The sequence below is a fragment of the Aquarana catesbeiana genome, linkage group LG03 (genome assembly GCF_042186555.1).
Source record: "Aquarana catesbeiana isolate 2022-GZ linkage group LG03, ASM4218655v1, whole genome shotgun sequence".
NCBI lineage: Eukaryota > Metazoa > Chordata > Amphibia > Anura > Ranidae > Aquarana > Aquarana catesbeiana.
In genome coordinates this window covers 302,414,482-302,428,885 of record NC_133326.1, presented here as the reverse complement: position 1 = coordinate 302,428,885, position 14,404 = coordinate 302,414,482, and the positions used below count along the sequence as shown (strand labels likewise).

At 45.6% G+C, this 14,404-nt stretch overlaps 12 non-coding genes across 12 annotated transcripts; all 12 read left to right on the top strand.

Annotated features, from left to right (window-relative positions):
• Positions 1–709: 709 nt before the first annotated feature.
• On the top strand, positions 710–782 carry TRNAV-AAC (transfer RNA valine (anticodon AAC)). Its single transcript has one exon. It is a non-coding gene; the product is annotated as a tRNA-Val (tRNA).
• A 1,048-nt stretch (positions 783–1,830) lies between these two features.
• On the top strand, positions 1,831–1,903 carry TRNAV-AAC (transfer RNA valine (anticodon AAC)). The gene has a single exon. It is a non-coding gene; the product is annotated as a tRNA-Val (tRNA).
• Positions 1,904–2,951: 1,048 nt separating this feature from the next.
• TRNAV-AAC (transfer RNA valine (anticodon AAC)) lies at positions 2,952–3,024 on the top strand. The gene has a single exon. It is a non-coding gene; the product is annotated as a tRNA-Val (tRNA).
• A 1,048-nt stretch (positions 3,025–4,072) lies between these two features.
• TRNAV-AAC (transfer RNA valine (anticodon AAC)) lies at positions 4,073–4,145 on the top strand. Its single transcript has one exon. It is a non-coding gene; the product is annotated as a tRNA-Val (tRNA).
• A 113-nt stretch (positions 4,146–4,258) lies between these two features.
• Positions 4,259–4,331, top strand: TRNAV-CAC (transfer RNA valine (anticodon CAC)). Its single transcript has one exon. It is a non-coding gene; the product is annotated as a tRNA-Val (tRNA).
• A 1,983-nt stretch (positions 4,332–6,314) lies between these two features.
• Positions 6,315–6,387, top strand: TRNAV-AAC (transfer RNA valine (anticodon AAC)). The gene has a single exon. It is a non-coding gene; the product is annotated as a tRNA-Val (tRNA).
• A 1,048-nt stretch (positions 6,388–7,435) lies between these two features.
• On the top strand, positions 7,436–7,508 carry TRNAV-AAC (transfer RNA valine (anticodon AAC)). The gene has a single exon. It is a non-coding gene; the product is annotated as a tRNA-Val (tRNA).
• A 113-nt stretch (positions 7,509–7,621) lies between these two features.
• TRNAV-CAC (transfer RNA valine (anticodon CAC)) lies at positions 7,622–7,694 on the top strand. Its single transcript has one exon. It is a non-coding gene; the product is annotated as a tRNA-Val (tRNA).
• A 1,983-nt stretch (positions 7,695–9,677) lies between these two features.
• TRNAV-AAC (transfer RNA valine (anticodon AAC)) lies at positions 9,678–9,750 on the top strand. Its single transcript has one exon. It is a non-coding gene; the product is annotated as a tRNA-Val (tRNA).
• A 1,048-nt stretch (positions 9,751–10,798) lies between these two features.
• Positions 10,799–10,871, top strand: TRNAV-AAC (transfer RNA valine (anticodon AAC)). Its single transcript has one exon. It is a non-coding gene; the product is annotated as a tRNA-Val (tRNA).
• Positions 10,872–11,919: 1,048 nt separating this feature from the next.
• TRNAV-AAC (transfer RNA valine (anticodon AAC)) lies at positions 11,920–11,992 on the top strand. Its single transcript has one exon. It is a non-coding gene; the product is annotated as a tRNA-Val (tRNA).
• Positions 11,993–13,040: 1,048 nt separating this feature from the next.
• On the top strand, positions 13,041–13,113 carry TRNAV-AAC (transfer RNA valine (anticodon AAC)). Its single transcript has one exon. It is a non-coding gene; the product is annotated as a tRNA-Val (tRNA).
• The last annotated feature ends 1,291 nt before the right edge of the window (positions 13,114–14,404 follow it).

Below are 14,404 nucleotides of genomic sequence, written 5' to 3'. Positions count from 1 at the left end.
GACCAGGAGAAATTGAAGACCCTTGCCTGAAGATGTTAGGTGAGCTGGTTTGCTGGTCCTACACAGGCAAAGTTTTGCTGCAGTGCCTATAGTGCAGACTCTGTAATAGCTGACTAGTAAAACCTGCTGACCATCGCTGTAAGTGTTTAGGAAAACTTGTTTTCTGGACCCAAAGGCAATAGGAATGCGGACTTTGGCTCTCCTGCTTAGTCAGCTGAGTTGGAAAACCTAACGACCATTGGTGTATGTTTTCCTCTGATCTGGTGAGAAAAGTGTGTGGAACAGCTAGAGGTGATATCCATGACTCAGTCTATCTTGCCAGTACTGGCTGTTTTGAGGATGGTATTTGTATCAAGCTAGGCATCTGAAATGGGCTTTCTTCCTTGTTTTCTTCATTACTCAAGAGTATCATTTGCAAGGATGGTAAACTGAACTCAGGTTTTTAAATAACCAGAAACAAATAATAGCTAATACGGTGACCCCAACCTCCGACCCTCCAACCGGAAAAGGCCTATCGTGGTGGGTTTCTGTGGTGTAGTGGTTATCACGTTCGCCTCACACACGAAAGGTCCCCAGTTAGAAACCGGGCATAAACACTGTGCACACGCTAGTGCTTTTTGCCACAATGTCGCTTTCATCACCCCCTTTCAAGCATTGTACTTTAGCGTAGACTTTCGGTTTGCAAGGCACAAAAAATCTGCAAGAATGGGTTTCTGTAGTGTAGTGGTTATCACGTTCGCCTAACACGCGAAAGGTCCCCGGTTCGAAACCGGGCAGAAACACTGTGCACACGCTAGTGCTTTTTGCTACAATATCGCTTTCAGCAACCCTTTTCAAGCATTCTACTTTAGAGTAGACTTTCCACTTGCAAGGCCCAACAAAGCAGCATGAATAGGTTTCTGTAGTGTAGTGGTTATCACGTTTGCCTCACACGCGAAAGGTCCCCGGTTCGAAACCGGGCAGAAACAGTGCTTACCTTTAACTTTTTCACAGTCAGGCACACTCAAAGCTCTTGCCACACCATGCCCCTCTTGCAGCCGTAAGTGAAATCTGCCAATATAAAGCACAGTTTAGGTGCAACACCTTCACTGGGAGCTCTTTTTCTTCACTGTTTATAAGTCGACCAGGAGAAATTGAAGACCCTTGCCTGAAGATGTTAGGTGAGCTGGTTTGCTGGTCCTACACAGGCAAAGTTTTGCTGCAGTGCCTATAGTGCAGACTCTGTAATAGCTGACTAGTAAAACCTGCTGACCATCGCTGTAAGTGTTTAGGAAAACTTGTTTTCTGGACCCAAAGGCAATAGGAATTCGGACTTTGGCTCTCCTGCTTAGTCAGCTGAGTTGGAAAACCTAACGACCATTGGTGTATGTTTTCCTCTGATCTGGTGAGAAAAGTGTGTGGAACAGCTAGAGGTGATATCCATGACTCAGTCTATCTTGCCAGTACTGGCTGTTTTGAGGATGGTATTTGTATCAAGCTAGGCATCTGAAATGGGCTTTCTTCCTTGTTTTCTTCATTACTCAAGAGTATCATTTGCAAGGATGGTAAACTGAACTCAGGTTTTTAAATAACCAGAAACAAATAATAGCTAATACGGTGACCCCAACCTCCGACCCTCCAACCGGAAAAGGCCTATCGTGGTGGGTTTCTGTGGTGTAGTGGTTACCACGTTCGCCTCACACACGAAAGGTCCCCAGTTAGAAACCGGGCATAAACACTGTGCACACGCTAGTGCTTTTTGCCACAATGTCGCTTTCATCACCCCCTTTCAAGCATTGTACTTTAGCGTAGACTTTCGGTTTGCAAGGCACAAAAAATCTGCAAGAATGGGTTTCTGTAGTGTAGTGGTTATCACGTTCGCCTAACACGCGAAAGGTCCCCGGTTCGAAACCGGGCAGAAACACTGTGCACACGCTAGTGCTTTTTGCTACAATATCGCTTTCAGCAACCCTTTTCAAGCATTCTACTTTAGAGTAGACTTTCCACTTGCAAGGCCCAACAAAGCAGCATGAATAGGTTTCTGTAGTGTAGTGGTTATCACGTTTGCCTCACACGCGAAAGGTCCCCGGTTCGAAACGGGGCAGAAACAGTGCTTACCTTTAACTTTTTCACAGTCAGGCACACTCAAAACTCTTGCCACACCATGCCCCTCTTGCAGCCGTAAGTGAAATCTGCCAATATAAAGCACAGTTTAGGTGCAACACCTTCACTGGGAGCTCTTTTTCTTCACTGTTTATAAGTCGACCAGGAGAAATTGAAGACCCTTGCCTGAAGATGTTAGGTGAGCTGGTTTGCTGGTCCTACACAGGCAAAGTTTTGCTGCAGTGCCTATAGTGCAGACTCTGTAATAGCTGACTAGTAAAACCTGCTGACCATCGCTGTAAGTGTTTAGGAAAACTTGTTTTCTGGACCCAAAGGCAATAGGAATGCGGACTTTGGCTCTCCTGCTTAGTCAGCTGAGTTGGAAAACCTAACGACCATTGGTGTATGTTTTCCTCTGATCTGGTGAGAAAAGTGTGTGGAACAGCTAGAGGTGATATCCATGACTCAGTCTATCTTGCCAGTACTGGCTGTTTTGAGGATGGTATTTGTATCAAGCTAGGCATCTGAAATGGGCTTTCTTCCTTGTTTTCTTCATTACTCAAGAGTATCATTTGCAAGGATGGTAAACTGAACTCAGGTTTTTAAATAACCAGAAACAAATAATAGCTAATACGGTGACCCCAACCTCCGACCCTCCAACCGGAAAAGGCCTATCGTGGTGGGTTTCTGTGGTGTAGTGGTTATCACGTTCGCCTCACACACGAAAGGTCCCCAGTTAGAAACCGGGCATAAACACTGTGCACACGCTAGTGCTTTTTGCCACAATGTCGCTTTCATCACCCCCTTTCAAGCATTGTACTTTAGCGTAGACTTTCGGTTTGCAAGGCACAAAAAATCTGCAAGAATGGGTTTCTGTAGTGTAGTGGTTATCACGTTCGCCTAACACGCGAAAGGTCCCCGGTTCGAAACCGGGCAGAAACACTGTGCACACGCTAGTGCTTTTTGCTACAATATCGCTTTCAGCAACCCTTTTCAAGCATTCTACTTTAGAGTAGACTTTCCACTTGCAAGGCCCAACAAAGCAGCATGAATAGGTTTCTGTAGTGTAGTGGTTATCACGTTTGCCTCACACGCGAAAGGTCCCCGGTTCGAAACCGGGCAGAAACAGTGCTTACCTTTAACTTTTTCACAGTCAGGCACACTCAAAGCTCTTGCCACACCATGCCCCTCTTGCAGCCGTAAGTGAAATCTGCCAATATAAAGCACAGTTTAGGTGCAACACCTTCACTGGGAGCTCTTTTTCTTCACTGTTTATAAGTCGACCAGGAGAAATTGAAGACCCTTGCCTGAAGATGTTAGGTGAGCTGGTTTGCTGGTCCTACACAGGCAAAGTTTTGCTGCAGTGCCTATAGTGCAGACTCTGTAATAGCTGACTAGTAAAACCTGCTGACCATCGCTGTAAGTGTTTAGGAAAACTTGTTTTCTGGACCCAAAGGCAATAGGAATGCGGACTTTGGCTCTCCTGCTTAGTCAGCTGAGTTGGAAAACCTAACGACCATTGGTGTATGTTTTCCTCTGATCTGGTGAGAAAAGTGTGTGGAACAGCTAGAGGTGATATCCATGACTCAGTCTATCTTGCCAGTACTGGCTGTTTTGAGGATGGTATTTGTATCAAGCTAGGCATCTGAAATGGGCTTTCTTCCTTGTTTTCTTCATTACTCAAGAGTATCATTTGCAAGGATGGTAAACTGAACTCAGGTTTTTAAATAACCAGAAACAAATAATAGCTAATACGGTGACCCCAACCTCCGACCCTCCAACCGGAAAAGGCCTATCGTGGTGGGTTTCTGTGGTGTAGTGGTTATCACGTTCGCCTCACACACGAAAGGTCCCCAGTTAGAAACCGGGCATAAACACTGTGCACACGCTAGTGCTTTTTGCCACAATGTCGCTTTCATCACCCCCTTTCAAGCATTGTACTTTAGCGTAGACTTTCGGTTTGCAAGGCACAAAAAATCTGCAAGAATGGGTTTCTGTAGTGTAGTGGTTATCACGTTCGCCTAACACGCGAAAGGTCCCCGGTTCGAAACCGGGCAGAAACACTGTGCACACGCTAGTGCTTTTTGCTACAATATCGCTTTCAGCAACCCTTTTCAAGCATTCTACTTTAGAGTAGACTTTCCACTTGCAAGGCCCAACAAAGCAGCATGAATAGGTTTCTGTAGTGTAGTGGTTATCACGTTCGCCTCACACGCGAAAGGTCCCCGGTTCGAAACCGGGCAGAAACAGTGCTTACCTTTAACTTTTTCACAGTCAGGCACACTCAAAGCTCTTGCCACACCATGCCCCTCTTGCAGCCGTAAGTGAAATCTGCCAATATAAAGCACAGTTTAGGTGCAACACCTTCACTGGGAGCTCTTTTTCTTCACTGTTTATAAGTCGACCAGGAGAAATTGAAGACCCTTGCCTGAAGATGTTAGGTGAGCTGGTTTGCTGGTCCTACACAGGCAAAGTTTTGCTGCAGTGCCTATAGTGCAGACTCTGTAATAGCTGACTAGTAAAACCTGCTGACCATCGCTGTAAGTGTTTAGGAAAACTTGTTTTCTGGACCCAAAGGCAATAGGAATGCGGACTTTGGCTCTCCTGCTTAGTCAGCTGAGTTGGAAAACCTAACGACCATTGGTGTATGTTTTCCTCTGATCTGGTGAGAAAAGTGTGTGGAACAGCTAGAGGTGATATCCATGACTCAGTCTATCTTGCCAGTACTGGCTGTTTTGAGGATGGTATTTGTATCAAGCTAGGCATCTGAAATGGGCTTTCTTCCTTGTTTTCTTCATTACTCAAGAGTATCATTTGCAAGGATGGTAAACTGAACTCAGGTTTTTAAATAACCAGAAACAAATAATAGCTAATACGGTGACCCCAACCTCCGACCCTCCAACCGGAAAAGGCCTATCGTGGTGGGTTTCTGTGGTGTAGTGGTTATCACGTTCGCCTCACACACGAAAGGTCCCCAGTTAGAAACCGGGCATAAACACTGTGCACACGCTAGTGCTTTTTGCCACAATGTCGCTTTCATCACCCCCTTTCAAGCATTGTACTTTAGCGTAGACTTTCGGTTTGCAAGGCACAAAAAATCTGCAAGAATGGGTTTCTGTAGTGTAGTGGTTATCACGTTCGCCTAACACGCGAAAGGTCCCTGGTTCGAAACCGGGCAGAAACACTGTGCACACGCTAGTGCTTTTTGCTACAATATCGCTTTCAGCAACCCTTTTCAAGCATTCTACTTTAGAGTAGACTTTCCACTTGCAAGGCCCAACAAAGCAGCATGAATAGGTTTCTGTAGTGTAGTGGTTATCACGTTTGCCTCACACGCGAAAGGTCCCCGGTTTGAAACCGGGCAGAAACAGTGCTTACCTTTAACTTTTTCACAGTCAGGCACACTCAAAGCTCTTGCCACGCCATGCCCCTCTTGCAGCCGTAAGTGAAATCTGCCAATATAAAGCACAGTTTAGGTGCAACACCTTCACTGGGAGCTCTTTTTCTTCACTGTTTATAAGTCGACCAGGAGAAATTGAAGACCCTTGCCTGAAGATGTTAGGTGAGCTGGTTTGCTGGTCCTACACAGGCAAAGTTTTGCTGCAGTGCCTATAGTGCAGACTCTGTAATAGCTGACTAGTAAAACCTGCTGACCATCGCTGTAAGTGTTTAGGAAAACTTGTTTTCTGGACCCAAAGGCAATAGGAATTCGGACTTTGGCTCTCCTGCTTAGTCAGCTGAGTTGGAAAACCTAACGACCATTGGTGTATGTTTTCCTCTGATCTGGTGAGAAAAGTGTGTGGAACAGCTAGAGGTGATATCCATGACTCAGTCTATCTTGCCAGTACTGGCTGTTTTGAGGATGGTATTTGTATCAAGCTAGGCATCTGAAATGGGCTTTCTTCCTTGTTTTCTTCATTACTCAAGAGTATCATTTGCAAGGATGGTAAACTGAACTCAGGTTTTTAAATAACCAGAAACAAATAATAGCTAATACGGTGACCCCAACCTCCGACCCTCCAACCGGAAAAGGCCTATCGTGGTGGGTTTCTGTGGTGTAGTGGTTATCACGTTCGCCTCACACACGAAAGGTCCCCAGTTAGAAACCGGGCATAAACACTGTGCACACGCTAGTGCTTTTTGCCACAATGTCGCTTTCATCACCCCCTTTCAAGCATTGTACTTTAGCGTAGACTTTCGGTTTGCAAGGCACAAAAAATCTGCAAGAATGGGTTTCTGTAGTGTAGTGGTTATCACGTTCGCCTAACACGCGAAAGGTCCCCGGTTCGAAACCGGGCAGAAACACTGTGCACACGCTAGTGCTTTTTGCTACAATATCGCTTTCAGCAACCCTTTTCAAGCATTCTACTTTAGAGTAGACTTTCCACTTGCAAGGCCCAACAAAGCAGCATGAATAGGTTTCTGTAGTGTAGTGGTTATCACGTTTGCCTCACACGCGAAAGGTCCCCGGTTCGAAACCGGGCAGAAACAGTGCTTACCTTTAACTTTTTCACAGTCAGGCACACTCAAAGCTCTTGCCACACCATGCCCCTCTTGCAGCCGTAAGTGAAATCTGCCAATATAAAGCACAGTTTAGGTGCAACACCTTCACTGGGAGCTCTTTTTCTTCACTGTTTATAAGTCGACCAGGAGAAATTGAAGACCCTTGCCTGAAGATGTTAGGTGAGCTGGTTTGCTGGTCCTACACAGGCAAAGTTTTGCTGCAGTGCCTATAGTGCAGACTCTGTAATAGCTGACTAGTAAAACCTGCTGACCATCGCTGTAAGTGTTTAGGAAAACTTGTTTTCTGGACCCAAAGGCAATAGGAATGCGGACTTTGGCTCTCCTGCTTAGTCAGCTGAGTTGGAAAACCTAACGACCATTGGTGTATGTTTTCCTCTGATCTGGTGAGAAAAGTGTGTGGAACAGCTAGAGGTGATATCCATGACTCAGTCTATCTTGCCAGTACTGGCTGTTTTGAGGATGGTATTTGTATCAAGCTAGGCATCTGAAATGGGCTTTCTTCCTTGTTTTCTTCATTACTCAAGAGTATCATTTGCAAGGATGGTAAACTGAACTCAGGTTTTTAAATAACCAGAAACAAATAATAGCTAATACGGTGACCCCAACCTCCGACCCTCCAACCGGAAAAGGCCTATCGTGGTGGGTTTCTGTGGTGTAGTGGTTATCACGTTCGCCTCACACACGAAAGGTCCCCAGTTAGAAACCGGGCATAAACACTGTGCACACGCTAGTGCTTTTTGCCACAATGTCGCTTTCATCACCCCCTTTCAAGCATTGTACTTTAGCGTAGACTTTCGGTTTGCAAGGCACAAAAAATCTGCAAGAATGGGTTTCTGTAGTGTAGTGGTTATCACGTTCGCCTAACACGCGAAAGGTCCCCGGTTCGAAACCGGGCAGAAACACTGTGCACACGCTAGTGCTTTTTGCTACAATATCGCTTTCAGCAACCCTTTTCAAGCATTCTACTTTAGAGTAGACTTTCCACTTGCAAGGCCCAACAAAGCAGCATGAATAGGTTTCTGTAGTGTAGTGGTTATCACGTTCGCCTCACACGCGAAAGGTCCCCGGTTCGAAACCGGGCAGAAACAGTGCTTACCTTTAACTTTTTCACAGTCAGGCACACTCAAAGCTCTTGCCACACCATGCCCCTCTTGCAGCCGTAAGTGAAATCTGCCAATATAAAGCACAGTTTAGGTGCAACACCTTCACTGGGAGCTCTTTTTCTTCACTGTTTATAAGTCGACCAGGAGAAATTGAAGACCCTTGCCTGAAGATGTTAGGTGAGCTGGTTTGCTGGTCCTACACAGGCAAAGTTTTGCTGCAGTGCCTATAGTGCAGACTCTGTAATAGCTGACTAGTAAAACCTGCTGACCATCGCTGTAAGTGTTTAGGAAAACTTGTTTTCTGGACCCAAAGGCAATAGGAATGCGGACTTTGGCTCTCCTGCTTAGTCAGCTGAGTTGGAAAACCTAACGACCATTGGTGTATGTTTTCCTCTGATCTGGTGAGAAAAGTGTGTGGAACAGCTAGAGGTGATATCCATGACTCAGTCTATCTTGCCAGTACTGGCTGTTTTGAGGATGGTATTTGTATCAAGCTAGGCATCTGAAATGGGCTTTCTTCCTTGTTTTCTTCATTACTCAAGAGTATCATTTGCAAGGATGGTAAACTGAACTCAGGTTTTTAAATAACCAGAAACAAATAATAGCTAATACGGTGACCCCAACCTCCGACCCTCCAACCGGAAAAGGCCTATCGTGGTGGGTTTCTGTGGTGTAGTGGTTATCACGTTCGCCTCACACACGAAAGGTCCCCAGTTAGAAACCGGGCATAAACACTGTGCACACGCTAGTGCTTTTTGCCACAATGTCGCTTTCATCACCCCCTTTCAAGCATTGTACTTTAGCGTAGACTTTCGGTTTGCAAGGCACAAAAAATCTGCAAGAATGGGTTTCTGTAGTGTAGTGGTTATCACGTTCGCCTAACACGCGAAAGGTCCCTGGTTCGAAACCGGGCAGAAACACTGTGCACACGCTAGTGCTTTTTGCTACAATATCGCTTTCAGCAACCCTTTTCAAGCATTCTACTTTAGAGTAGACTTTCCACTTGCAAGGCCCAACAAAGCAGCATGAATAGGTTTCTGTAGTGTAGTGGTTATCACGTTTGCCTCACACGCGAAAGGTCCACGGTTTGAAACCGGGCAGAAACAGTGCTTACCTTTAACTTTTTCACAGTCAGGCACACTCAAAGCTCTTGCCACGCCATGCCCCTCTTGCAGCCGTAAGTGAAATCTGCCAATATAAAGCACAGTTTAGGTGCAACACCTTCACTGGGAGCTCTTTTTCTTCACTGTTTATAAGTCGACCAGGAGAAATTGAAGACCCTTGCCTGAAGATGTTAGGTGAGCTGGTTTGCTGGTCCTACACAGGCAAAGTTTTGCTGCAGTGCCTATAGTGCAGACTCTGTAATAGCTGACTAGTAAAACCTGCTGACCATCGCTGTAAGTGTTTAGGAAAACTTGTTTTCTGGACCCAAAGGCAATAGGAATTCGGACTTTGGCTCTCCTGCTTAGTCAGCTGAGTTGGAAAACCTAACGACCATTGGTGTATGTTTTCCTCTGATCTGGTGAGAAAAGTGTGTGGAACAGCTAGAGGTGATATCCATGACTCAGTCTATCTTGCCAGTACTGGCTGTTTTGAGGATGGTATTTGTATCAAGCTAGGCATCTGAAATGGGCTTTCTTCCTTGTTTTCTTCATTACTCAAGAGTATCATTTGCAAGGATGGTAAACTGAACTCAGGTTTTTAAATAACCAGAAACAAATAATAGCTAATACGGTGACCCCAACCTCCGACCCTCCAACCGGAAAAGGCCTATCGTGGTGGGTTTCTGTGGTGTAGTGGTTATCACGTTCGCCTCACACACGAAAGGTCCCCAGTTAGAAACCGGGCATAAACACTGTGCACACGCTAGTGCTTTTTGCCACAATGTCGCTTTCATCACCCCCTTTCAAGCATTGTACTTTAGCGTAGACTTTCGGTTTGCAAGGCACAAAAAATCTGCAAGAATGGGTTTCTGTAGTGTAGTGGTTATCACGTTCGCCTAACACGCGAAAGGTCCCCGGTTCGAAACCGGGCAGAAACACTGTGCACACGCTAGTACTTTTTGCTACAATATCGCTTTCAGCAACCCTTTTCAAGCATTCTACTTTAGAGTAGACTTTCCACTTGCAAGGCCCAACAAAGCAGCATGAATAGGTTTCTGTAGTGTAGTGGTTATCACGTTTGCCTCACACGCGAAAGGTCCCCGGTTCGAAACCGGGCAGAAACAGTGCTTACCTTTAACTTTTTCACAGTCAGGCACACTCAAAGCTCTTGCCACACCATGCCCCTCTTGCAGCCGTAAGTGAAATCTGCCAATATAAAGCACAGTTTAGGTGCAACACCTTCACTGGGAGCTCTTTTTCTTCACTGTTTATAAGTCGACCAGGAGAAATTGAAGACCCTTGCCTGAAGATGTTAGGTGAGCTGGTTTGCTGGTCCTACACAGGCAAAGTTTTGCTGCAGTGCCTATAGTGCAGACTCTGTAATAGCTGACTAGTAAAACCTGCTGACCATCGCTGTAAGTGTTTAGGAAAACTTGTTTTCTGGACCCAAAGGCAATAGGAATTCGGACTTTGGCTCTCCTGCTTAGTCAGCTGAGTTGGAAAACCTAACGACCATTGGTGTATGTTTTCCTCTGATCTGGTGAGAAAAGTGTGTGGAACAGCTAGAGGTGATATCCATGACTCAGTCTATCTTGCCAGTACTGGCTGTTTTGAGGATGGTATTTGTATCAAGCTAGGCATCTGAAATGGGCTTTCTTCCTTGTTTTCTTCATTACTCAAGAGTATCATTTGCAAGGATGGTAAACTGAACTCAGGTTTTTAAATAACCAGAAACAAATAATAGCTAATACGGTGACCCCAACCTCCGACCCTCCAACCGGAAAAGGCCTATCGTGGTGGGTTTCTGTGGTGTAGTGGTTATCACGTTCGCCTCACACACGAAAGGTCCCCAGTTAGAAACCGGGCATAAACACTGTGCACACGCTAGTGCTTTTTGCCACAATGTCGCTTTCATCACCCCCTTTCAAGCATTGTACTTTAGCGTAGACTTTCGGTTTGCAAGGCACAAAAAATCTGCAAGAATGGGTTTCTGTAGTGTAGTGGTTATCACGTTCGCCTAACACGCGAAAGGTCCCCGGTTCGAAACCGGGCAGAAACACTGTGCACACGCTAGTGCTTTTTGCTACAATATCGCTTTCAGCAACCCTTTTCAAGCATTCTACTTTAGAGTAGACTTTCCACTTGCAAGGCCCAACAAAGCAGCATGAATAGGTTTCTGTAGTGTAGTGGTTATCACGTTTGCCTCACACGCGAAAGGTCCCCGGTTCGAAACCGGGCAGAAACAGTGCTTACCTTTAACTTTTTCACAGTCAGGCACACTCAAAGCTCTTGCCACACCATGCCCCTCTTGCAGCCGTAAGTGAAATCTGCCAATATAAAGCACAGTTTAGGTGCAACACCTTCACTGGGAGCTCTTTTTCTTCACTGTTTATAAGTCGACCAGGAGAAATTGAAGACCCTTGCCTGAAGATGTTAGGTGAGCTGGTTTGCTGGTCCTACACAGGCAAAGTTTTGCTGCAGTGCCTATAGTGCAGACTCTGTAATAGCTGACTAGTAAAACCTGCTGACCATCGCTGTAAGTGTTTAGGAAAACTTGTTTTCTGGACCCAAAGGCAATAGGAATTCGGACTTTGGCTCTCCTGCTTAGTCAGCTGAGTTGGAAAACCTAACGACCATTGGTGTATGTTTTCCTCTGATCTGGTGAGAAAAGTGTGTGGAACAGCTAGAGGTGATATCCATGACTCAGTCTATCTTGCCAGTACTGGCTGTTTTGAGGATGGTATTTGTATCAAGCTAGGCATCTGAAATGGGCTTTCTTCCTTGTTTTCTTCATTACTCAAGAGTATCATTTGCAAGGATGGTAAACTGAACTCAGGTTTTTAAATAACCAGAAACAAATAATAGCTAATACGGTGACCCCAACCTCCGACCCTCCAACCGGAAAAGGCCTATCGTGGTGGGTTTCTGTGGTGTAGTGGTTATCACGTTCGCCTCACACACGAAAGGTCCCCAGTTAGAAACCGGGCATAAACACTGTGCACACGCTAGTGCTTTTTGCCACAATGTCGCTTTCATCACCCCCTTTCAAGCATTGTACTTTAGCGTAGACTTTCGGTTTGCAAGGCACAAAAAATCTGCAAGAATGGGTTTCTGTAGTGTAGTGGTTATCACGTTCGCCTAACACGCGAAAGGTCCCCGGTTCGAAACCGGGCAGAAACACTGTGCACACGCTAGTGCTTTTTGCTACAATATCGCTTTCAGCAACCCTTTTCAAGCATTCTACTTTAGAGTAGACTTTCCACTTGCAAGGCCCAACAAAGCAGCATGAATAGGTTTCTGTAGTGTAGTGGTTATCACGTTTGCCTCACACGCGAAAGGTCCCCGGTTCGAAACCGGGCAGAAACAGTGCTTACCTTTAACTTTTTCACAGTCAGGCACACTCAAAGCTCTTGCCACACCATGCCCCTCTTGCAGCCGTAAGTGAAATCTGCCAATATAAAGCACAGTTTAGGTGCAACACCTTCACTGGGAGCTCTTTTTCTTCACTGTTTATAAGTCGACCAGGAGAAATTGAAGACCCTTGCCTGAAGATGTTAGGTGAGCTGGTTTGCTGGTCCTACACAGGCAAAGTTTTGCTGCAGTGCCTATAGTGCAGACTCTGTAATAGCTGACTAGTAAAACCTGCTGACCATCGCTGTAAGTGTTTAGGAAAACTTGTTTTCTGGACCCAAAGGCAATAGGAATGCGGACTTTGGCTCTCCTGCTTAGTCAGCTGAGTTGGAAAACCTAACGACCATTGGTGTATGTTTTCCTCTGATCTGGTGAGAAAAGTGTGTGGAACAGCTAGAGGTGATATCCATGACTCAGTCTATCTTGCCAGTACTGGCTGTTTTGAGGATGGTATTTGTATCAAGCTAGGCATCTGAAATGGGCTTTCTTCCTTGTTTTCTTCATTACTCAAGAGTATCATTTGCAAGGATGGTAAACTGAACTCAGGTTTTTAAATAACCAGAAACAAATAATAGCTAATACGGTGACCCCAACCTCCGACCCTCCAACCGGAAAAGGCCTATCGTGGTGGGTTTCTGTGGTGTAGTGGTTATCACGTTCGCCTCACACACGAAAGGTCCCCAGTTAGAAACCGGGCATAAACACTGTGCACACGCTAGTGCTTTTTGCCACAATGTCGCTTTCATCACCCCCTTTCAAGCATTGTACTTTAGCGTAGACTTTCGGTTTGCAAGGCACAAAAAATCTGCAAGAATGGGTTTCTGTAGTGTAGTGGTTATCACGTTCGCCTAACACGCGAAAGGTCCCCGGTTCGAAACCGGGCAGAAACACTGTGCACACGCTAGTGCTTTTTGCTACAATATCGCTTTCAGCAACCCTTTTCAAGCATTCTACTTTAGAGTAGACTTTCCACTTGCAAGGCCCAACAAAGCAGCATGAATAGGTTTCTGTAGTGTAGTGGTTATCACGTTCGCCTCACACACGAAAGGTCCCTGGTTTGAAACTGGGCAGAAACAGTGCTTACCTTTAACTTTTTCACAGTCAGGCACACTCAAAGCTCTTGCCACACCATGCCCCTCTTGCAGCCGTAAGTGAAATCTGCCAATATAAAGCTCAGTTTAGGTGCAACACCTTCACTGGGAGCTCTTTTTCTTCACTGTTTATAAGTCGACCAGGAGAAATTGAAGACCCTTGCCTGAAGATGTTAGGTGAGCTGGTTTGCTGGTCCTACACAGGCAAAGTTTTGCTGCAGTGCCTATAGTGCAGACTCTGTAATAGCTGACTAGTAAAACCTGCTGACCATCGCTGTAAGTGTTTAGGAAAACTTGTTTTCTGGACCCAAAGGCAATAGGAATGCGGACTTTGGCTCTCCTGCTTAGTCAGCTGAGTTGGAAAACCTAACGACCATTGGTGTATGTTTTCCTCTGATCTGGTGAGAAAAGTGTGTGGAACAGCTAGAGGTGATATCCATGACTCAGTCTATCTTGCCAGTACTGGCTGTTTTGAGGATGGTATTTGTATCAAGCTAGGCATCTGAAATGGGCTTTCTTCCTTGTTTTCATTACTCAAGAGTATCATTTGCAAGGATGGTAAACTGAACTCAGGTTTTTAAATAACCAGAAACAAATAATAGCTAATACGGTGACCCCAACCTCCGACCCTCCAACCGGAAAAGGCCTATCGTGGTGGGTTTCTGTGGTGTAGTGGTTATCACGTTCGCCTCACACACGAAAGGTCCCCAGTTAGAAACCGGGCATAAACACTGTGCACACGCTAGTGCTTTTTGCCACAATGTCGCTTTCATCACCCCCTTTCAAGCATTGTACTTTAGCGTAGACTTTCGGTTTGCAAGGCACAAAAAATCTGCAAGAATGGGTTTCTGTAGTGTAGTGGTTATCACGTTTGCCTAACACGCGAAAGGTCCCCGGTTCGAAACCGGGCAGAAACACTGTGCACACGCTAGTGCTTTTTGCTACAATATCGCTTTCAGCAACCCTTTTCAAGCATTCTACTTTAGAGTAGACTTTCCACTTGCAAGGCCCAACAAAGCAGCATGAATAGGTTTCTGTAGTGTAGTGGTTATCACGTTTGCCTCACACGCGAAAGGTCCCCGGTTCGAAA